We start from the raw sequence: 23679 nt of genomic DNA on the forward strand, positions 1-23679 counted from the left end.
TATATTTGACTTGACATGTTGATTGCTGAAATTAATGTGCATTTGATCTCTCATCTTGCAACCTAGGATAGTTTCCATCATTCTACATCACATATGCAGATCGCATATGCGATATGGCACATATGCAATTGCATATGTGGCATATGCGATCGCATATGCAACATATGCAAAAATTTGTGATCGCATATTGGCCAACAATTGGCGCATTTTTTTGTTAAAAAAAAAAAAAACAACTTTTTCTCTATAAAAAGGCTTCCAAACCTCCGCCATTTGCAATATTCTCACTCCAAAACTCTCTTACTCTCTTACTCTCTTCTTCTCTTACATTTCTTAATTCCAAGTGCTCTCTCTCTCTCTCTCTTGGAAGTTGGAAGATTGAGATTCAAGCACTAGATGTTTAATTCATTGTTTAATTGATTTTATTTCTCTCAAATATAGTTATCTATTAATTTAGAAAAGTTACCCCTATTTTTTTACATTTTTTTTTAATTTTTCCATTTTTTATTTTTTAAAAATAAAAAATAAAAATATGCGATCACATATGCGCATAGACATATGCAATTGCACATGATCGCATATGCAATTCGACAACATTGGTGGCCATCCACAATCGCAATGATTGTAGTCCAGGATAATGGCCCCTAGCTGTTGACTTGAACCACGAACCTTCCAATAAGTGTCCAAAGGTCCACACCAAGATGTATCCGTGATACACTCACACTCCTATGTGCGGTAAAGGCAAAGGCAAAATCGACACTTTATCAGGCGTCGGCTCCCAATGGTGAAACCTTCCATCCTGACTCAAGTCAATCTCCTCAAACGAGATGACCGTACATACCAAACATCAATGTCCATTTGTCCTCGGCATTTGTAACGATCATGAAACATCAAGGTACTAGATACATGAAACACACAACTCCAAGTCAATGACCACAATGTCAAATCTCAAGTTCTCAAGAACCAGAGGATTTAATCTTCTTTTTTTAACAATGCAATTTTATTAAGGCCAAAGGCTAAAAGAAAACGAAAAAACAACAATAGCAGCAAAAGAAAAAGACAAAACAAAAGGGGGAAAAAAATGAAAAACACCCAGCAAGCCCAGCATAACAAACCCTCAGGAAGCCCGCTCATACAAGATTGAAAGCACCTGACAAAACACTCTATCCACAGGACTACATTGATTACAAACAAACACAACTATTCCTTCCTATCCACAACGACCAAAGCATGACTAATAGGGCAAGCCTCCATCTTCTTAGGCGAAATCTTCCCCCTAGATCACCAAGCCAAGCCTAGAACAGCACAACAATCAAGGCCGGCATCAACCAAGAACGTTTGAAGATCGTAAGATGCCTAATTACACCCGAGAGAGAAAAATGAGTGAAGAGATGGTCCACGGACTCCTCAGCTTCCAAACACAACAAGCAAGCATCAAGGAACACCATAGATCTTTTCTGAAGATTTTCTATCGTCAATATCCTATTCCTCCCAACGAGCCAAGCAAAAGCAACAACTTCAGGCGGGGCACCATGGAACCAGACCTCTGATGTATGCTAACGCTCATCACCCCTCTCAACCTGAGATAATCTTGAGTACAATGACTTGTCAAACTTATGGAAACGCCACATAAGAGAATCTTGAACTCCCTGTAAAATTGACACATCCTATAAATGAGACAGGAGGCAAAGAAAGTTACCTAGTTCAGAGTCTAGCAAATCCCTACGACATGGGGGGATCCAAACAATCCCTACCATTAGAGGGGGAAAAACAATCGGCCACAAAAATATTGGCCTTCAAGGTTAGCAAATCCGGAAAGGATTGATGAGCAGGGCATCACCACACCATATATCCTCCCAGAAAATTTGAAGCCCTCTCTCACAGCAAAACTAAACCCATCCCTCACCTTAGAGCCAAGCAAGTAATCGCTTTCCAAATAAACAAGGCACAATGGATAGAATAATCTTTAATCCACCAACCGAAAGGGGAAGACCCATATTTGGTAGGGATAATTTTCCTCCACATACTAGATTCTTCAACTCTAAACTGCCAAACCCATTTACCCAAAATAAGGAAGAATTGACAATATCCAACCTTTTGATTCCAACACCCCCTTCCTCCAAAGGCCAACACATCTCTTTCCAACTCAAGAGGTGAAATTTGCCATTAGAAGCACCTCCTTGCCACAAGAAATTCCTTCATAGCTTGTTCGTACACTCAAGCACAACCTCAAGACATTGAAAAATGGACAAATAATAAAGAGCATATTAGATAGAGAAGCCAACCCTCCCCCCCCCCCCAATAGGAGAGCAATTTGCACTTCCAAGGGCTATGCTTCCGCTCCATCCTCTCCACCACTTTGTCCCAGAAATGACAACCTAGCTTCCCTAAGCATAAAGGCGGGCCAAGATAGGAAGAAGGGAAAGAACCCGCCCCCACATCCAAAAATCTCAGCAAAATGGCAAACCTCCTCTTGAGATAACTAGATCCCAAGAATTTCATACTTCGATAGGTTGATTTTAAGCCCTAAAACAATCTCAAACCAGAGAATAGCAATCCTAAGATTAGCAACCTTAGACTCCTCAGCTTTGCAAAATAGAATAGTATCGTCCACACATTGTAGACGATTGATCGGCTACCGGAAATTAGCCACAGAGAAACCATTGAACAGCCCAACCATCTGTGTGCTTTGGAAAGCAACCTACTAAGGGCCTTAGAAACAATCAAAAATAGGAAAGGAGATAAAGGGTCCCCCTGCTGAAGGCCCCGGCAGGATTTAAAGACTCCAAACAGGGAGCCATTAATGAGAATGGAGAAAATAACTGAGAAAATGCAACCTCGAATCCACCTTCTCCATTCAATACCAAAACCCATTCTCCCAGTAGATAGTTTAAAAAAGATCAATCCACAAAATCATCAGCCTTTTCTAAATCCAACTTACAAACCCACACCTTTGACTTTCGATTTATGACTAGAGTCCACACATTCATGCGCTATAAGTGCACTATACAGGATCTGCCTCCCAGAAATAAAAGCACTTTGAAAAGGGGAAATCACCATAGGCAGAACTATCCTGAGTCTCTAACTCGAAACCTTAGAAATAATTTTATACAGGCCACCAAGCAAACTGATAGGTCTAAAATTAGAAAGATTATCAGCCCCGCTCTAGGACTTATTAGATATATAAAGGGATAAAGACCAAGCACCCCCTCGATATTGTTTCCCTGATTTATAACCTCCTTTATTGTTTCCATTCCAGCTCTATCCAAAACTTTGCTAATTAATCCGATCTACCCCACCACTTGAAAAAGGACGTTAACCTTTTCTTAATTGTCCATTTTGCAGGTCTGATCAGATGGCTAACACGATCCACTTGTGTTGATAACAGGGCATGTCCCGCCAACCTGATAGCCACCCACGAAATCAACGGTCTTAATCGCTGTACCATTCAAATGTGCCCATGTACCATCGATATAGTGGAACTCCTTGAAACGGAGCGCATTCCTCTTTCATCCAAGAACTCTCGAATTTTTTTACAGTCTCTCTCTATCCAAACAGAAATTCTGTGACAGCCGTAGAAACAAAACTCAAACTCCGTTCCTTCCTCACCATTCACCACAGATAGTTTATCTGGTAAGCCATTGAATGGACACACCAAGGGCAAGAAATCATCATGATCGGACAACCATGACCATCCACTTGTCGTCCGTTTTGCCCGTTGAGTGTTGACGGTTGCTCCGTTTCAAGAAAACCCGAACCACTTTCAGGCCACTGATCAGACGGCTACCACATCCCAATCACCTAGATTCTTGGGATATGGCCCATCCGGACGTGTCCCATAAAAATCAACGATGCTTAACGCTGTACACAAGTGCCACGTGTGCACAGTGGGATTCCTCAAACGAGAATGGTGAAATCCAGCCCCCTTTACAAGAAACCCTAAAATTACAAGGAATTGAAGGAGAGAAACGAAGGTCGAAATTCAGTGAGGAAACTCACTGTGTGAAGCTCGGTGTAGCCAGCATCGCATCAGACGGCTGTCCTTCTCTGATCTGAATTCGATCTAGGGCTAATCGAGCCCTTCTGTGGGAGGTTTTATAAAGAGGAAGCAGATTTATGCAGACCTTAGGCTCGGGCAGGTTCTTGCTGATGGGGATGTTTAAAGTTTAAACAGGGGATGAGTAGTTTATATGATACTCAGGCAGCGTATGACGCTTCATACGCAGGCAATTAGAAAAGGTACGCGTTGCATGCATTAACTCGAGTCAAAATAATGAAAACCACAGTCGCTCACAGTTAAAAATTCAGATTTACAGCACCACTTGTTACGGGAATGGATTGGCTACTCCCCCTGGCACCAGTCAATGGCAGGTGGTCAGTGCTATGTGGGCCACACCATAATGTATGTGTTTCATCCATGCCATTCATCTGTTTTACAGATCATTTTACAGTTTGAGTCCAAAAATTAGGTATATCCAAGTCTCAAGTGGACCACATTACAGGAAACATTGTTGAATGATGGCTGACATTAAAAACATTTTGCGGGCCATAAAAGCTTTGGATCAAGGTGATATTTGTTTTTTCTCTTCATCTTTTTTCTCTTCATCTGGGCCTGTATGACCTAATCAACAGATTGGACGTCAAATAAACAGTATAGTGGGCCATAGGAGGATTTCAATGGTTGATATCCAATCACTATTGTTTTCATGTGGTGTGGTCCACCTGAGATTTATATCCCTCTCATTTTTGGGATCAATTAATAAAATGATCTGTAAAAATGGATGAACAGAATGGATGAAATACATACATCATGGTGGGGCCCACAGAGCACTGACCATCAGCCAGGGACATGGTGTCAAGGGGAGTAGCCAATCCGTTTCCACTTATTACAGGGAGTACCTCCAGCACAAAGCCCTGTCGGGCCACCGTGATGTCGATGTCAAATCCACTCCGTCCATCATGTACGAAGTGTTTAAGCTGCCACCGTGGACGTCTGGGACGCGCGGATTGCGTCCTACCCCGCCCTCTTCAGCTGGGAACGGGCAGGAGCTTTGAGTGGCCCACCGTGATGTATGGGTCCATCCATTTTTTTTCCTATCATTTTAGGATATAAGGTTAAAAATAAGAGACATTCAAGACAGATGTGGACTACACCATGGGGATTAAATTCCTACCGTTGAAAACCTCGTGAGGGTCACATAAGTTTTGGACTGTTTCTTCATCCAGGTCCACGTAACTATATAAATAAGTTAGATGACAAATCAACATTACGGTGGGCTCTAGAAAAAATTCAACGGTGAGAATTATTATCACCGCTGCTTCCCGTGGTTTGCTCCACTTGAGTCTTGGATCTACCTTAGTTTTAGATTTGTATTCGAAGATGATAGAAAAAATGGATGGAAGGTGTGGATAAGACCCATACATCACGGTGGCCAATCAAAGCTCCTGCCCGTTTCCAGCTGGAGGGTGTAGGATGCAGTCGGCGTCCGGACGTATGTTGGGCTGGATAGTCGAATTAAATGGACCACGTGCCACTGATCAAAATATATCGGTAGAGCGTGCATTCAAGGCAGCAACTTTTAAACATGCTAGGCAGGATTGCCCACGAAAGCCTTCCACAGGCTTTGTGGCAGGAGCCACCGAGACTGGAAGCAAAGTATGCCAAATGGAGGTTCCAGGCCAGCAATTGGCATTTCTATGACCTAGGGCCAAGGAGGTTTGCATTCAATTAGACTAATGTTTGTGTATTCCCTTCATATCGATAGGAATCACCTACTCGGGATTTCATATTGGTGTTTTCGTTCCTGCTTCCAACTGTGTGGCCCATTTGAGCTTTGGATCAGTTTTGTCTTTGGGTTTCCAAACCTAACATGAGCTTATGAAACTGTGGATCCAATGGATTTTATATGAACATCACATCGGGGCTCCAAAGAACTTTGTTGTTGCATATTGTTGCAGTTCAATTAGACACGAGCGTACATGTGTCAACAAACGGTGCCATATTCAGTCAAACGTGCTTAATTGGGATAGTGATGGGTGTGTCAAAGTTGTACATGACTTGAGTTTGATTAAACGCTAGTGACCCCATGTGCCAAATTAGCTCTAAGATTAGACCCGTGGAGGTTGACTTGACTTCTAACCACAATGTGTAGTGATCGGACAATTTAGAGGGGTGATTGGACCTTTCAAATGGGATCTTTTTATCTTGATTTAAGGACTTCTTCTTTCAACAATGATCGTGGTTCTCAGGTTTTTTGATAATGCAAAAATGGATAATTAAAACTAGAAATAAAGGTTAATCATCGATTTTATTGATTTATAATGAATATTGGTACAATCGACAATAATATAAAATAAACAGAGAAAAATAAAGAAGATGAATATCTGCGATCATCTGTGTGAACAAATAATTTAAGCGAATAGCCAAAGGATGTGACTGATATGACCTTCTAAGTGCGTACTCAGTTGATCGATTATCCAATGACGGAAGTCATAGATATTTATACTACTCCTAAGTATATTGCAACGATAACACTAGACAACAACGATCTAAGCTATGCTAAACTCAGAACTTTCTGCAGGGCCGGGACAGAAGTGGAGGAATTAAAGATAAAACGAAGATAAGGCAACGTTGCGCTGTGAGAGGGGTTGTATGATAGCTTGGTTGGTGCCTCGAGGGTCTTTATAAGCTTAACCACATGTGTCGCTCATGTGAGGGCTCTCAGTTTTCTTAACCACAAATGTGCGTGTGGCTCTGAGCCGTTGTGCTTTTGGCATGTGGTATGTTACCAAAGGGAATGGGGTCAGAAGATATCTTCAAGGCATGAGTAAAATTTTGTTCGTCATTCATGCGTACTACCGACACATGATGACATTTCATTGGTCTGCATGAACGACTCGGACAAGTGTAAACACATACCATTCAAGAACACTAATTTTTTGAAATAGGACCATTTGATATGATTCATTTTTAGTCGTCTAGTAAATGCTTATAAATCCAATAATCAGATATCAGTTTTGATTTACCGTACATCTAGATAATAAACCATGATGCAATTTCTAAGTATTTTCTAAGTGCCAGTGTATCCATCACACTGCTCGAGTATTAAAGCTTTTCTTTTACAGTGGAGGGAGGATTGTGGACAATTGCAGAAACTGCTCTTGCCCCTTCCCCAACATTTTATGACTTGAACCATTAATTTAAGAGGTACCATTACAAATGGGCCACATGGTGAAATTCTCACATAGTGTTGTAAGTGCTATGGTCTCATGCTCTTTTGATTGTCAAATTTTGTTGTGCCAAAACTTCTATCTGTGTCTTGTGTTTGTATGTTGATATATATATGATCAAGACACTGCATCACAATGGTTCAAGACATGTACGGTGCTCTGCTTCAAGAAATGTAAAGTCATGTACTTTAAGCATCAATGTTCAGAGCTATATCGATAAGAAGAGTACATTTCAAGACTTAAGTACATTTCAAGACTCAAGTACAACTCAAGATGAAGTTTAAGTTCAAGCTTTCGAAGATCTCAAGATCAAGCTACATCAAGATAAAGATCTCAAGCTTCATAAGGTTCAAAGGTCAACCTACATCTGAAATGATGAAGTTCGATGTTCATACTTCATGTCCCAGGTATGATTGACCTTAGATTGACCTTTAGGTAGGTCATTTCGGATACATAATTCAAACTACATTTTATATATGAATTTGGTCTGTTCTAAGACTAGTCCTAGACCTTGTTCGACTAGTCCTAGCACTGGTTCAACCAGTCCAAGAAATTCCACAACCAGTTCTAAGTTGTTGAAGATTTTTGAAATTTTTTGGTTACTCTACGACCAGTCCTGGAGACTGTTCGACCGGTCGTAGGGAGGTTACGACTCGACCTTCGACCAATCCTAGATTTACGATTCAAACTCCAGCAACCAAACCTGGTTGTCTATGACCAGTCCTGGGTCAGCTACGACCGGTCGTAGGTGGTCCACGACTAGTCGTAGACTCCCTAGGACTAGTCGTAGAATGGTTTTTAAGATCGCATTCAAAAATTTCAAAATGTCGTTGGTTCTATGACCAGTCGAAGAGTTCCTAAGACCAGTCGTAGACGTGATCTTTTCATCTATAAATTGAACATGAATTTCAAAGTTTTTCATCAATTAATTTCAAGAAAATTTAAGCCTCCACTCTGAGCTAAGTTTGTTCATTTTAAGCTACACTGTGCATATTTAATATTCTTTTTGTTAGCTTTTCTTATTTGATTTTATTCCTATATTCCAATCTTATTTGAAAAGAGGAATTTTTGTATTCCTTCTTCTTAGAATCAAAATTAAATAAAGCTACGCTCATTTGATTTAATTTAAAATCAATTAGAACTTAGAACCATTGTAAAGTAGTATTGGACATTGAACGTTGATTCGAACATCTACTTCGATTGGTTCTACCAGGCTACTACAAAAAAGAGAAATCCAGGTATTTTACTTTTATGTAATTTACATTCTTTTGGTTTCTTTTGAGATTAAGCCAGAAAAATCTCATTGTGTTGGTTATTTGAGGAGAGCCAGAAAACTTAAAAAGTGTGGGTTTTTGGATTGTATAAGCCCAAGTTAAAAAAAAACAATTGTGAAGGTTTTAGGTGAATTTGTGAAACCTATTTTTGATAGTGAATGCTAATATCCCCTGTGTGAGGATATTAGGAGTGGAGTAACTGTGTGGCTGTTGTTTAACAGTTGGTGAACACACAGGCGAACCACTATAATTCCTTGTGTTTTGTGGTTTGAATGTTTACTTAAATTCCTATCTTTTATCATTCAAGTTTGTGGAATGTATGTGTGGATGTGAATGTTGTAATATTTGCATTTTAAGCAAAGTGGGAAATGTTGTAATAATTTAGATTTAAATTCTTGCAATTTATCTCAATTCTTTGCTATTTATTTATTCCTTTTCGGTTTGAGTTTTTGATTCAAAGAACGTTCTAGAAATAAGGTTGTCCTGCCATAAACCCTTGGTTTTTATGGTGTAAGGTTGTCCTTAGAACTGAATTCGTATCAACCTCTCAATTCGTGTTTAGTGAGGTTTGGCATCCCCCTCTAGGTCATATAGCTTGGCCTTTTCAAGTGGTATCAAAGCGTAATAGCTCGTTTTTAAATTCTTTATTTTTGGATTCATTTCCTGAGCTAACGATCGAAGCTATATTTAAGATGTTAAATTTTGATAGTCTTTCAGTCATTAGGCCTCCACCATTTAATTGCTCTAACTATGCTTATTGGAAAACCAGGATGAGGATTTTTCTCAAATCAATGGATGAGAGCGTGTGATAAGCCATAGTGACTGAATGGACCCCTCCTACCATGGAAGTAACTGGTGTCGATGGTTCAAAATCAATAAAAATTTCACCTTATTTCTCTTGGACCACACTTCAGAAAAGTGAGAGTAGTGCCAATGTAAAAGCACTAAACGCAATCACTTGCGCACTATCACCGGATGAATTCAAAAGAATTATATCCTGCAATACTACAAAGCAAGCTTGGGATATATTAGAAATGACACACGAGGATACATCAATTGTTAAAAAATCTAAAGTTCAACTCCTCACAACCAAATTTGAATAAATTCATATGGAGGAAAATGAAATGTTTATGGACTTTTATACAAGATTAAATGACATTGTAAACTCTATGTGGGGTTTTAGCGACAAAATCTCAAAAAAGTAAAGTATGTGCAAAGATACTACGCTCACTTCCTGAACAGTTCAACTCTAAGGTAATCACGATCCAGGAACTTCGTGATACGGACAATATGAGGGTAGAAGAACTAGTTGGTTCTTTACAAACCTATGACTTAAACTTTAAAGCTCCTAAAGGTAAATCTATCGCTCTTAAATCTTCTAAAGATATTTCTCAAGAAACTCTGATTTAGAAAATTCTGAAGATGATATGACTCTTTTAGCAAAAAAGTTTTACAAGATTTTCAAAAGTAAAAAGAGGGTAGACTTTCAAAAATCAAATGATAAGAGAATATCTAAATCTAAAACTAAAACCTTGAAATCTTTGAGAGATAGTCAATGTTACAATTGCTACGAATATGGGCATTTAGCAAACAAATGTCTTAAAAAGGACAAATCTAAAAAGAAAGGAATGTTGGCTACTTGGGATGAATCTTCTGGCACTGAAGCCTCTTCTGAATCAAAAGATTCTGAAATTGAATCGGGCAATGAAGTTAAAGCCCTTATGATTCTAGCCAAGTTCACTTTTTCAAATCATGATGATTCAACTAGTGAAGAAAATCTGAATAATGATCATAAAATGAAGAAGATCTTCAAGATGCTTACAATGCCCTATACAAGGAAAGTTGTAAAATTGCTGTAAAACTAAAACTTTAAAAAGAAAAGTTTTTAAAACTCAAAGAAAATTTTGATTCACTTGTTTTAGAAAAATCTCTTATTTCAAATTGTTTTGAAAAGACAAAAAGTGATTTAGAATTCAAAACCTCCCAGATTGAAAATCTTAAATCTAAAAATGATAAACTTAAGCTTGAAAACTCTTCACTTTTGAGTTTAAAGGATACATGAAGGTATGCCCAAAGAGATCCAAAGTTTGAAAAACTTTTATCGGGATCTAGAAAATGTGGCGATAGATCCGGGTTGGGCTATGATAAGAATAGACCTTCTAAACAAAAGAATACACCTCCTAAGTATATAAGAGGAGAAACCTCAAACTCAAAAGGGAAAAGTATTAATCAAAGTTTTCTAAAAATGTTAAATCTTTTCAAAAACCTAAAAGCAACTATGTCAATTATAGAAATCAGAACCAAAACCCTTTAGCCGAAAAAATAGTTGATTTGCTTAAGGAGCTCTTAAAATCTAACTCAGTGGGTCATTTTTACAATTACAAAAATAAAAAGACCAACTATACTCCTAAACCCAAAACAGTTATGAAATTGGTTTCTAAGGTTACCTGCTTGGCTGCTCACACCGCTTTCAAAGCAACAGGTCATTCGAAGTGGTACCTTAATAGCGGGTGCTCCAGGCATATGACAGGCGACAAGGCTTTATTCACCGACCTTATAGATATGACTAATGGATCAGTTATATTTGGTGATGGTAGCAACTGCAAAATTATTGGCCAAGGTACGGTTCAACTCTATAACCTCCCCTTATTTAAGAATGTTTTATATGATGAGGGACTAAAACACAACCTGTTAAGCATATCTCAAATATGCAATAACAATCATAGTGTGAAATTTTCTAATCAAGGTTGTGAAATCATAAACAAAAAGGGTTCTGTAATATTAACTAGAACTTCCGAAAACTGCTATATTGTATGTGATGGTAGCTCATCTAATCAATCGTGCTACATAGTCCATACCGATGAGACGGAATTATGGCATAAACGCCTTGGACATGTACACTACCGTTATTTATATGGATTGAGCAAAGGAGAACTAATAAGTGGTCTACCTAAATTACAAAAAGTAGACAAAATATGTGATGAATGCCAGTATGACAAGCAAACAAAGAACTCTCACAAAAAAGTGAATTCTAATGCCATATTAAGACCACTCGAGCTACTCCACATGGATCTTGTAGGACCAACCAGAACGGAGAGTCGAGGTGGCAAAAAATACATCTTAGTTATCATAGATGATTATACCAAATTCACTTGGAATACATTTTTAAGGGAAAATCAGAACCCTTAGTGAAGTGAAAAAGATCATCACACGAATCCAAATTGAAAAAGGTTCTCATGTCAGTAAGATCCGTAGTGATCATGAATCTGAATTTGAGAATAGTAGTTTTGAGAAATTCTGTAACGATCAGGGAATATCGCATGAATTCTTTGCACCCAAAACACCACAACAAAATGAAATTGTGGAAAGGAAAAATAGAGTGCTTCAAGAAATGGGAAACGTAATGTTGAATAGTATGAAGCTCCCTAGAAATCTTTGGGCTAAAGAAGTGAATACCGCCTGTAATATTATTAACCGGGTTTATACATGTAAATCTAATAATAAAACGGCTTATAAACTTTGGTTTGATAAGAAGCCTACTATCAAATACTTTCGAGTTTTTGGTAGCAAGTGTTATATTTTACGTGACCGTGAAAATTTGAGAAAATTTGACATTAAAAGTGACGAATGGATCTTTTTAGGATACTCTTTAAATAGTCGGGCATATCGTGTACAGAACAATAGGATTGGTGTGATTTAAGAGTCCATTAATGTGGTCATTGATGATCACTTAAATACACCTGCCCCAAGTTTAGATAATGATGAAGTTCTTTTAATTGACAAACCAGATACTTCATCAAATCAAGAAAACTCTGAACTGAGGACCGTCAAAGATCATCCAACTACTCAAATTCTTAGAAACCCTCTTACTGGTGTGCGCACTCATAGACAATTAGAAGATATATGTAATTACGTGTGCTTTACTTCCCAAATAGAACCGGTGAACGTAAAAGAAGCACTTTCTAACGAAAACTGGATAGTTGTCATGCAGGAAGAACTTAATCAATTTGTTTGAAATGATGTCTAGTATCTTGTTCCTAGACCTAAAGATAAACATATTATCGGAACAAAATGAATTTTCAAAAATAAGTCTAATGAACTTGGTAACATTATTCGAAACAGGGAAAGACTGGTTGTACAAGGGTACACTCAAATAGAAGGCATTGATTATGATGAAACTTTTTCCCCAGTTGCTCACCTTGAATCAATCAGACTTTTTATATCCATTGCATGCTTTAGAAAGTTTAAAATTTATCAAATGGATGTAAAGAATGCTTTTTTGAATGACGATTTACATGAAGAAGTATATGTTGAACAACCTACAGAGTTTGAAGACCCTGAGTTTACTGATCATATATACCGTCTTAAAAAAGCTCTATATAGTTTAAAACAAGCTCCTAGAGCATGGTACGAGAAATTGACTAAGTTTTTACTAAGTCATAATTTTCAAATGGGTAGTGTCGATAAGACGCTCTTTGTTAAGAAACATAACGATGATATCTATTGGTTCAGATCTATGTGGATGATATTATTTATGGATTAACATGTACTGACATGACTGTTGAGTTTGTATATTTAATGCAATCCAAGTTCGAAATGAGCATGGTTAGGGAGTTAGACTATTTCCTAGGGTTGCAAGTAAAACAACAACCTGATGGAATTTTTATTTCTCAAACTAAGTATGCCTTGAACTTGATTAAAATATTTGGATTTGAGAATGGTAAGAGTTTTGAGATTCCTATGAGTACAACTCTAAGACTCTTAAAGGACTCTACAGGTAAATATGTGAATCCTAAATTGTATCGTAGCATGATTGGTAGTTTACTTTATTTAACTACTAGTAGACCTGATATTGCTTTCAGTGTTGGTATTTGCACTAGATATCAGGCTAATCCTAAAGAATCACATCTAATTGCTGTTAAGCAGATTATTCGATATGTCGCAAGTTCTGCTAATTTAGGTCTTTGGTATCCATATGATACTAGTGTTCAGTTGGCTGGGTACACTGATGCTGATTGGGTTGGAAATATTGATAATAGGAAATCAACCAGTAGTGGTTGTTTTTATATTGGAAATTATTTAGTTTATTGGTTTAGCAAGAAGTAAAGTTCTGTATCACTCTCAACTGCTGAGGCTGAATACATTGTGGTTAGAAATGCATGTACTCAGCTTGTTTGGATGAAACGTATGTTAAGTGATTATGGAATAGCACAAGATTCTATGGTCTTATATTGTGATGATTCCAGTGCTATAAACATTTCTAAAAATTCAATCCAGCATTTACGTACCAAGCACATTAACATTAGGTATATTACATTCGTGAATTAGTGGAAGAAAAGATAATATCTTTAGAATATATACCGACCGAGACTCAACTTGCTGACATTTTCACTAAACTGCTTGACAAAAACAGGTTTAGTAAATTGATATTTGATCTTGGTATGTGCAATTTAAATTGAATATTCTTGCATACTTGTATCATAGTGTATTTATATTTAATAATTTATGTGTTTAAATTTCAATTTTTTATGAAAATTGCATTTTTTAATCGGTACACGACCAGTCGAGGATGTACTCGACCAGTCGTGGTACGACCGGTCGAGGACATCTCATGACCTGTTGTGGAGCGTGTTCAGCCTTTTAAAATTTGAAAAAAAATCTCATCTTTCTCATTTCATTTCTCCTCTCCAACGAGCTGAGGCCCGACCAGTCGAACCCACCTTCATTGTACTTCGAGGTTAGTGGTTCTTTTGCATTTTTCTTGGAGATTCTTGTTAATAGTACTCCATTTTCACTCTTGGAGTAATCTATTTGATCTTTCATTACAATTTTGGGGTTTCCTTTTGAAAAATCTGATCTATCAAAACCCCATTTCAAATCTATTGAATCCTCTTGTTTCCGTGTGTTTATTCTTGAAAATGGATGCTAGAGGGAAAAAGAAAACTTCTCGTAGTCTATCATCCTCTAGATCAACTCTAATCACTCGGTGCCATCTTCGGTCTCTCGAAGATGATTCCTCTGATGTACGGGATTTGCGTTTACGTAGTGTCATTGTTGAGAGACCAATATCCATTGAACACACTGCTCCTTGTGGTATCTTTCCACTCTTCCAAGCTGTAGGATGGGATAACATTTTACATTGGGGTGGACCTGCATACCAATCTATTGCATAGGCCATGTTTGTATGTATCTCAGAATTCTCTTTTGAGAATTTATCTTTTAAAATTGATACTAGAGAAGGTCCATTTGAGGTTGATCGTCATCTGATTGCAGGATTAATGAATATACCTGTTAATGAGGAGGGTATTTATATTCATACTTTAGCTGAAAAACCCTCAGAATCTGAAAAGCGTATACTAACCAGAGATTTATGTAACATGAATGTGCAATGGACTCATAAAGGGAATGCGCTCCCCTCAAGGTACTTGTTACCCAAATACAGGGTACTTCACAGGATTTTTATTTCTAATCTGTATCCTCATTCTGGTAATAAGACAGAATTAACTGCCTTTATGGTCCGTGTTTTGCACTCTGTCATTTCTGGTACTAAAATTTACCTTCCTTCATTGATATGTCCTTCCATTATTCAGTCTCGTCTCCATCCAGGTCATAGTGATATTCCTTTTGCATATCTCATGACTGTTTTAGCTAATCACATGCTAGTCGCTATGCCTGTTGGAGAGGCTCCCATCCATCATCTTATTTTTAACAATTCGAATATTAACAAGATGAAATTGGAATTGGCTCATGGCCAAGTGGATGTTGGTGGTGGAGGAGCTGAAGCTGGGAATGAAGAAGCTGGTGATCTTCCTTCTGATGATGTGAATATGGATGATATTTTCGATGAACTTGATTCAAATTCTGAAAATGATCCTGATTATGAGCCATATGAGTTTGATGCTTGTCTTCGTGCTCTAGAGGAGAAGGTAGAGAATATGAATGTTGCCCATGATCTTCAGTTTAAATATATGCGTAAGTATCTTAGACACTTGAACAAGGGGATGCATAAACTTGATCCTACCATTCCTGCTCCATCTTCAGGATCTGATTGAGTGATTTTAATTCTTGGTCTGTATTAACTTTCATACTTATGTTAAATTGTGCACTTTAGTTGGTTTGCTAACTTTTTAGTTAAATTGGTAAATGGATTATGAACTTTTACTTGCTTATATATTGTCGATTAAATCCATCTATTACTCCATCTTTTAATCCTTTACATTATTTCTTCCTTTGTCATTTTGTGACAAAAAGGGAGAGAAGGCTTTTGGAAGCTTGGAAGCTTTCGGTTTGATTGCTTATAGATATGAGTAGTACTATAATATGTGTAGCAATCATTATATTTTTCATATGTGTTCTGCTACTCAGGGGGAGTAAGTATAGATGAATGTTTTGTGCTTACTAGTTTATGACAACTGGTGCATGATTCTTTATTATGCATGTGGTGCTTCTCTTTTTTTATATGAGTGCGTTTTGTCACAAATTTGACAAAGGGAGAGATTGTAAGTGCCATGGTCTCATGCTCCTTTGATTGTCAAATTTTGTTGTGCCAAAACCTTTATTTGTGTCTTGTGTTTGTATGTTGATATATATATGATCAAGACACTGCATCACAATGGTTCAAGACATGTACGGTACTCTGCTTCAAGAAATGTAAAGTCATGTACTTTAAGCATCAATGTTCAGAGCTACATCGATAAGAAGAGTACATTTCAAGACTCAAGTACAACTCAAGATGAAGTTTAAGTTCAAGCTTTCGAAGATCTCAAGATCAAGCTACATCAAGATAGAGATCTCAAGCTTCATAAGGTTCAAAGGTCAACCTATATCTGAAATGATGAAGTTCAATGTTCATACTTCATGTCCCAGGTATGATTGACCTTAGGGTAGGTCATTTCGGATACATAATTCAAACTGTATGTTTATATATGAATTTGGTCTGTTCTAAGACTAGTCCTGGACCTTGTTCGACTAGTCCTAGCACTGGTTCGACCAGTCCAAGAAATTCCACGACCAGTCCTAAGTTGTTGAAGATTTTTAGAATTTTTTGATTACTCTACGACTAGTCTTGGAGACTGTTCGACCGGTCGTAGGGAGGTCACGACTCGACCTTTGACCAGTCCTAGATCTACGACTCAAACTCCAGCAACCAAACCTGGTTGTCTACGACCAGTCCTGGGTCAGCTACGACCGGTCGTAGGTGGTCCATGACCAGTCGTAGAACGGTTTTTAAGATCGCACTCAAAAATTTCAAAATGTCGTTGGTGTTACAACCAGTCGAAGAGTTCCTAAGACCAGTCGTAGACGTGATCTTTTCATCTATAAATTGAACATGAATTTTAGAGTTTTTCATCAATTAATTTCAAGAAAATTCAAGCCTCTACTCTGAGATATGTTTGTTCATTTTAAGCTACGCTGTGCATATTTAATATTCTTTTTGTTAGCTTTTCTTATTTGATTTTATTCATATATTCTAATCTTATTTGAAAAGAGGAATTGCTGTATTCCTTCTTCTTAGAATCAAAATCAAATAGAGCTATACCCATTTGATTTAATTTAAAATTAATTAGAACTTAAAACCATTGTAAAGTGAGTATTGGACATTGAACGTTGATTCGAACATCTATTCCGATTGGTTCTACCGGGCTACTACAAAAAAGAGAAATTTAGGAATTTTACTTTTATGTAATTTACATTCTTTTGGTTTCTTTTGAGATTGAGCCAGAAAAATCTCATTGTGTTGGTTATTTGAAGAGAACCAGAAAACTTAGAAAGTGTAGGTTTTTGGATTGTGTAAGCCCAAGTTAAAAAGACACAATTGTGAAGGTTTTAGGTGAACCTGTGAAACCTATTTTTGATAGTGAATGCTAATATCCCCTGTGTGAGGATATTAGGAGTGGAGTAGCTGTGTGGCTGTTGTTTAACAGTTGGTGAACACACAGGCGAACCACTATAATTCCTTGTGTTTTGTGGTTTGAATGTTTACTTAAATTCCTATCTTTTATCATTTAAGTTTGTGGAATGTATGTGTGGATGTGAATATTGTAATATTTGCATTTCAAGTAAAGTGGGGAATGTTGTAATAATTTAGATTTAAATTCTTGCAATTTATCTCAATTCCTTGCTATTTATTTATTCCTTTTCGGTTTGAGTTTTTGATTCAAAGAACGTTCTAGAAATAAGGTTGTCCTGCCATAAACCCTTGGTTTTTATGGTGTAAGGTTTTCCTTAGAACTGCATTTGTTTCAATCTCTCAATACTTGATTATTGAGTCTGCTTTCTATTTAAGCATTGTGAATTGATTTCTTTTATTTGGCTATCACATTATTTAATTCCGCTGTCATTATTTTAAATTTGGCATAGTCTTATTCACCCCCACCTCTAGGTCATATAGCTTGGCCTTTTCAAGTGCGCATACAGAAATGTGACAGTGTAGACACCCCATAATAAAAACATGACCACTTGGCCTTGAAACTTGGGTGGGCCCTCGATTTAAATGGCTAAAATCGTCATAGAAAGGCAACCAACTGAGTGTTAATTTTGGCTCGAAGACAACAATGCTAGCACCATCTTTGCTCGAAAGATCAGTTTCTTGGTGAATTTTGTGAGTTCTGACCCTCCACTCGCTCCTTAACATGTGGTTGGGCTCACACATGCCCTCACCCATGCCACGACCCATGCCCTCACCCATCCATGACTCATCTCGTCCATACCCATATATGACCCATGTGATGACATGTCTCACATGAGCCTAACTTTACATCCAAGCTTAAGGCTCGTGATGGTCGAGCATGCCTCTCTAAACGCCTATAAAAGAAGGGGCAGAGGCACCATCTAGGGGGGTGTCAATCCAAAGTAGGCGGAGAGAGTTCAGGGAGCTTTTGGTCCCCTGATACAGAGAGAGCTAGGAAGAGAAAGAGCCAGCCAGAGATGGAGACTCTAACTCTCTGTTCTCTCGGTCTTTTCTTTCCGTTCGAACATTTTTATCCCATTTCAATTTCAAAGCCAACTACCTATTTTCAATCTATAATTTTCCAGTATGTGCATTCCAACACCCCTGCTTTGAACACCTGAGGTAGTAGGCTCTGCTCTGACATCACATAAACTATGCTCTATAGTCGCATCTCTTGAGGATCTTCTGTATTAGAAAACGTGACATAAAGGAATAACCAAAAACTCTCTTTTATTTTTCGTACTTTTATCGGAAAACCCTTTTTCTACCGTTTTTATTCCATTTTCAGTTTATCTCATCTGGTTTAAACATCTAAATCTTAGTATTTTAGTAGAAGTTCCTTGAATCCCCTTTAAAAGCATATCGCCCGGAAAAGTAGAGACCATGTTTTACATGGATAGTAAAATGGTTCCTAATCTCTTCTTTTTTCGTAACCAAGCCCTTACCTAGAATGTATTGTGTAGACCTATCCAAGAGTCACTCGAATTAGGAATTCTTTGGTTTTCTCAATCTCTAGGCGATTCCACGAATTCTAGCCGACCGTGGATTATGGAGCCTTCATTTTGGCTAGTGGCGACTCTAATCAATACATGGACATGAGAATGTTACATGAGGTATCAGGAATAGTATAAATATAATTACTAGCTTCTCTTCTTAACCCTTCTACGAGGTTCAGCTATGGAGGTCTTAGTTATGGGTTTCATTAAATCTATATAGACTTCAGATTTGGGCTTTCATATGTTATTACTCGTATCAACTGAGCACTTAAAAATCATTAACCTTCTTTTCTCAACCCCTCAACAAGGTTGAGGTGTGGAGGTCTTAATTATGGGTTTCACTAGATCTAAATAGCCTTTAGATTTGAGCCTTCAAATGCTATTGGCCGTATCAACTGAGCATACAATATTCCTATATCTAACACCATATACATACCTCCATATATATGTATGTGTATATATATGTATATGTGTGTGTATATATATAAATGTATATATATATATATATACATACATACACACACACACACACACACACACACACACACACACACACACATATATATATATATGGAAATGGTACTATAAGGTCGACCTCATGGGAACTTTCCATGAGGTTGAGTTGTGTGGGCTCCACCATGATGTGTGTCAGACATCAACACCATGCATTTGATGGGTCCCCTTTAAGTTATGGGATATCCCAAAAATCAGCTACATACGGAACTCAGGTGGGCCATACCATCTAAAACTATGTGAAGACATACTTAAAACATATAAAATCACTTGGTGTGGCCCACCTGAGTTTCGAATGCAGTTGAAACTTGATCCAACCCCTCATACAAGTGGTATGCACATAATGGATGGGCTGGATTTGTTAACCACATCTCGGTGGGCCCAATAAACAATCATGAAGGTTTTAATGGGCGGGTAACCCCTCTCAATTGTTGTATGTGGTGTGGCCCACCTAAGTCATGGATTTAACCTGAATTATAAGCTCATGGCCCACCATGGATTGGTGCTTCTAACTAATGAGATAGATGTCCAACACACTTCAAGGTGGGGCCCACACAGCTCGACCTCATGGGAAGTTCCCATGAGGTCGACCTCATAGTTCCATTTCCCACACACACACACACACACACACACACACACACACATCCATCCATCATTCAACTCAAGCAATCATCATATAGTCTGACCTGAAAATCTAGTGGGACAGCCCATAAGGGGGGAAACCTCTCACCAATGTCCACATAATGGCAACTCTGCTGGGGAACTAACCATTAGCCAAGGCTCGACTTGAATCATTGAGTTGTACACTTTTAGGGGATTAGTTTAACTTCCAGTCTTTACTAATATTATCGCATTCTAGTTCCATACTGGTCCATTTACTTTTCAGCTCTTCAATGAATACTATTCCATTTACTTTCTTGCCTACATCCTGCATTCTAGTGTAAACTGGTCCCCTTACCTTCTCATGAGCATCCTTCATTCCAGTGCATACTGATCCTATTTACGTTTATTCTTGTACATACCACACTTTACTTTCTGTTATAATTACAAAAAGAAAAAAAAATCAGTCACAGGTCCACCGCCCAACACACATGCACCCGAACTTTTTTCGAACATTCGCACCGACAACCATGTCAGTCCAGGGAGACAATTCAGGATCTCTCTTAGAGTCTCCCAAGCAACCCATGACTGCTCATTCATTAGCCGGCCTAGGCCTCAACATGAATATGCTATAAAAAATCATTACCTGCTTCCTTTAAAGCGAAACCACTTGTTAAGCCAAAGCATGTTGGTACAATTATCGATCACTCCAATCAGTCTGCCGATTCAAATCTCGGCTTTGTATACGGCCAATCAATTCTAGCATTCTCCCCCCAATGGGAGCCAACCTCATTCTGATCAACCACATTATGTATATTACAATCTCCCCTCCCAGATCCAGTTTAACACACTCCCCCTAATGGAAGCAATAGTCAGGTTCCTTCTCTGGGGGAAGAGAAAGCTATACACACACCGCATGAGGCAAACCCTTTCTGGCCAGGCTCTTCTAAAATTGATTAGCACCTATAACATTTCGAAAAGAAACTCAGAGCCATGAAAAGTAAGCTCTAAAAATGGTACGGGGTGGATCCCCCATCCACCAAATTTAGGGATCGTTGCCCTTTCCTGGATAGCAAGGTACCTTAAAACTTCAAAGTGCTAAAATTTGAATGATACAATGGTGCGGAATGTCCCTTAGCCCACATGAAAGCATTTTATGGTGAACTCAATGTCGTGGCAGGGGATGATGGAATCTTGATTCGATTTTTCCAAAAGTCCCTAAGAGGTAACATGCTTAAATGGTACACATCACTTGCTCATTACAAAGTTAAGACTCAGGAAGTCCTATCCCAAGCATTCATTAATCTCTTTGTGTACAATCTAAAAGTAGCACTCGGAAGGGTGGATCTTGTTGCTTTAAGGTAAAGGAATATGAGTCTTTGTCACCTTATGTTAGATAGGGTGAGCCAAGACCACCAAAATAAAAACACCCATCGATGAGGAAGAGCAGATATCCCATGATTGTCCATTCGATAAACCGGAGTATATCTAGATACCTCGTCTTGTATCCATATGCCAACTTTATCCAATTGATATGCACTGGGGAATGAGTTGAAATCAGAATAAGGGTTGAGACAATCTCCCCCTGGCCACATTAGGCCACCTAGAAAAATTAGGATCAGGTGGATAAAGAGCCCACCGAATACGAGCCTACTGAATACTACTAAATACGAGAGCGATGATGATGATATCCCTATCCTCTATCCAACAAAATATGATGATTTTGTCACCTTTACCTAAGGTGCACCATTATCCACTCAATAGGGACAACTCCAACAACAACACCAACCATAAAGATGGAACATGCAATACTCCAATCAGAATCGACGAATGGGTACAATTTAAAAACCTAGGCAATTCATTCCATTGACTCAATCTTATAATAGCATACTAGCCATGCTAGTCCGAAGGCAACTACTTACCTCAATGTAGCCTATACCTATACCAAACACACCACTGCCAAACTATAATGAAAATGAGTAATGTGCGTTCCATCAATCTAGGGGGCATACGACAAATCATTGTTTTATATTAAAACATGCGGTTCAAAATTTGATCAACCAAATAAAAATTTCGGTCCCAACCCTGGACATGGCAGTTAATAACACACTTTAGAATCCCTTTTCATGGCATCAAGTGAGCCCCAACTCATCGGGCATCCCTACCATTAATCTTGTTCGAGAAAAGGTCTCATCCTCATTCAACCTAGTTTATTCATGCCAATGACTTCTGTCCAAAATTAACACCGCTCATCTCGTAGGGGGCACTATCCTACTCAACACCCCTCCAGTTTTAATACTCCAAGGAAAGGCCTGAGAGCCACCATGTTTCCCACCTTCCAGTACCATCCCAATAGTGGCCGATCAACCATCAATCCTTCAAGAAAAAGATCCACTAGCTAGCATTCACCACCACTCCCTATTACGGTTCAATGTGGTCCAGTCAATCGCTCGTCCTTCCAGAAAAGACACCAGAGCCAAACTGCCCACCGCGTATCTCAGCCAAGTCAGAACACCATGTTGATCAACCAACTTTTTTCCAAGCTTAGAGTTTGGCTCCATCCTTAGGTCCCTCGACATTCAACGAGCCTGTGATCCTTCAAGGAAAGAGCCTGGTAAGTCACTCCGACCCATTGGCCTCGATCTTTCATGGACCTTAGCCCTCAGCCTCCAAATCTCCAATCATAGACATACAACAATCCGAAAATAACACCGCAAAAAAATAGTTTCAAACTAGAAACTATAAATTGCTTTTCCATTTGCGTGTCTTATCAGATTAAATTATGTCTTTTCTCCTGTCAAGCACTAAATTTTCTATTATCAGCTTAAATACCAAGATTCAACCAGAGTCATTGATGTTCAAGAAAATTCAGGTTGGACCGAATTAGGATATCTACCTACTTCGAATTTGAGGCTAGGGCAACAAGGTCAAACAAAAGAATGAGGCCATAGAAAGGAAGACAATCCCTTCACCTGCCACCAATAAAACAAACTAGTGCAAGGATTGTTTATCCTAACAATGGACTAAACTCTGCCTAGAGGACCAGGTGCATGGGTTGACCTTGATAGAGCTAATCGGTGAGGGCCTAGACAAAGGATCAATTGCCTTTCATTGACTGGACCACCACTCATATCCCGTTTGAGCTACACATACTCGAGGAGCTCCATTGCCTCGGGGAGTACCAAAACTGTTAAGGCATAAAAATAGAGAAAAGAAAAAAATAAGAAAATATCAAAAACAATAGTTGTTGGTTGTGTGACATGTAACATAAGTATGAAAGACCCATTGCATGGTGCGATGGAAGATTGGTGTTCACGTAATGGAAGATTGGTGCTTGGGCAATGGACTCATATAGTCCGTGTAATAGTTATTGGTTGCACGGATATGGAGGTTCACATGTGTGGAAGCCTATAAATATCATTATGACCTCTTCGTTTGATTCATTCAGAGATTTCGAAAGAAGCAGAGAAGATTTCAAAGACTTCAGAAGGAATCAGGTACAGGGTGTACCCATTGCGCGGCACGCAAAGGGTTGGCCGCGCAACCAACATGAAGAATGGACTAATTATCTGCGCAACAGATCCATTACACAGACAACAAGTCTTTTGGTGAAAATCAT

The 23679-nt window shown here is 38.4% G+C and overlaps 1 protein-coding gene across 1 annotated transcript in view; it reads right to left on the minus strand.

Annotated features, from left to right (window-relative positions):
• The window catches only part of LOC131234431 (uncharacterized), a 36072-nt gene extending 31903 nt beyond the window's left edge, over positions 1-4169 (minus strand). Inside the window, exon 1 of the mRNA XM_058231294.1 lies at positions 3997-4169. The gene's annotated coding sequence lies outside the window, so the exon portion shown is untranslated. The remainder of the gene's footprint in view (positions 1-3996) is intronic.
• Positions 4170-23679: the final 19510 nt, after the last annotated feature.

This window comes from Magnolia sinica, chromosome 19 (assembly GCF_029962835.1).
Source record: "Magnolia sinica isolate HGM2019 chromosome 19, MsV1, whole genome shotgun sequence".
Lineage (NCBI taxonomy): Eukaryota > Viridiplantae > Streptophyta > Magnoliopsida > Magnoliales > Magnoliaceae > Magnolia > Magnolia sinica.